Source organism: Myotis davidii, unplaced genomic scaffold (genome assembly GCF_000327345.1).
Source record: "Myotis davidii unplaced genomic scaffold, ASM32734v1 scaffold925, whole genome shotgun sequence".
NCBI lineage: Eukaryota > Metazoa > Chordata > Mammalia > Chiroptera > Vespertilionidae > Myotis > Myotis davidii.
In genome coordinates, this window is record NW_006296531.1 from 635,194 (window position 1) to 637,306 (window position 2,113).

The following is a 2,113-nucleotide window of genomic DNA, read 5'->3' on the forward strand; positions in this document are numbered from 1 at the left end:
AGTTTAATTTATTAGTTAAGCATATTAATAACAATAACTGAAAATAAAACAGAGCAATTATAATAATACTAGAGGCCCAGTGCACAAAAATGTGTGCACTCGGGGGGACAGATCCCTTAGCCCGGCCTGTGCACTCTCGCAGTCTGGGCCCCCTTGGGGGATGGCCACGCCCCCTGGGGGACTGGGACTGAGCTGCCAGTCAGACATCCCTCTGGCAGCCCAGGAGCCCTTGGGGTATATCCACTTGCCAGCAGGGAACAGGCCTAAGCTGCAGTCGGACATCCTTAGCGCTGCTGAGGCAGGAGAGGCTCCCGCCACCACTGCTGTACTGGCAGCCGTCAGCCTGGCTTGTGGCTGAGCAGAGCTCCCCTTGTGATAGCGCACTGACCACCAGGGGGAAGCTCCTGCACGAACATCTGTCCCCTGTTGGTCAGTGTGTGTCATAGTGACCAGTCATTCCCAGTTGTTCTGTTCGGGTCAATTTTCATATTATTGCCCTTTTATTATATAGGATAGAGGCCTGGTACAGGGGTGGGGGTCAGCTGGTTTGCCCTGAAGGGTGTCCCAGGTCAGGGTGAGGGTCCCGCTGGGGTGCCTGGCCAGCCAGGGTGAGGGGCTGATGGCTGTTTGCAGGCTGGCCATAGCTCCTTCAGGGTTGGGGGGGGTGGTCCCGCTGGGGTACCTGGCCAGCCTGGGTGAGGGGCTGATGGCCATTTTCAGGCTGGCCACGCCCCTGGTGACCCCAGCTCTCAGCCTCTCCTTTTTTTCTTTTATCTTCTATAAGTGAAACTTTGTAGCCCTGAGCAGAGCACAGGCCCGGCCAGGGCAGGTGGGAAGCTTGGCTTCCTCCATCACTGGGGGCAACCCAAGCCTCCTGATTGCTCCAGCTCCATGACTGCTGCCATCTTAGTTGGGTTAATTTGCATACTCGCTCCTGATTGGCTGGTGGGCGTGGCTTGTGGGTGTAGTGGAGTGGCAGAGTGATGGTTAATTTGCATGTTTCTCTTTTATTAGTGTAGATATGCATAACCCATGGACAGACAATAGTGGGGGGAAGGCCTGGGGAGTGGGTGGGAGCAGGGTGGAGGGAGTGATGGAGGGGAAAAAGGGACATCTGTAATACTTTTAACAATAAATAATTTTAAAAAATGGCGCATCAATGTATTTTAATTTCTATTTCTCTCATGAGAGAGTTTGAGCTCTTCTCTTTTCATATGTTTAAGATCTCTGACTTTCCTTTCTGAAATGTCTATTTGCTTCGCCTATTCAATTCTTGGTTTATTTCTTTGTTTCATAGCTTTTTCTGTAGTAGGAAAATTTGCCCTTTGTCTATATATGAGTTACATTTTTTTGATAGTTTTATTTTGTCTTTTGACTTTTTTATTCTCACCAAGGATATTTTATTTACAGAGAGAGTGGAGGGATGGAAGGGGGAAGAGAGAGAGAAAAAGAGAGAGATGTGAGAGAGACACATTAATTGGTTGCCTCCCGCATGTGCCTGGACCTGTGCCAGGTGTCCAACCTACAACCCATGTATGTTCCCTTGACCAGGAATTGAACCCATGAACCTTCGTGTGCAGGCTGACACTCTAACCACTGAACACACTGGCCAGGGAGGGCTTGTCCTTTGACTCTTACGTGGTTTTTGCCATGTTGAAAATATTTATTTGTATTAATTAAATTGTCATTCTTTTAAAAACTGGGTTTTTTTTAAAAAAATATATTTTATTGATTTTTTACAGAGAGGAAGGGAGAGAGATAGTTAGCAACGTCCATCGATGAGAAACATCGACCAGCTGCCTCCTGCACATCTCCCACTGGAGATGCGCCCGCAACCCAGGTACATGCCCTTGAACGGAATCGAACCTGAGACCCCTCAGTCCACAGGCCGACGCTCTATCCACTGAGCCAAACCGGTTTCGGCTATTAATTACATTTTATATGTGATGTCTTCAGACTGTAAAAATCAGTATTCACTAAAGGTGTGAATAGCTTCCCCATATGTGGTTGATACATAGGTACTACAGTCACATTACTTGAGAGGTTATTTTATTTAGGCAGTTATTCTTTCCTTGTTTTTTTTTTTTTTTTTTTCTTTTCCCCTCTATTTCAG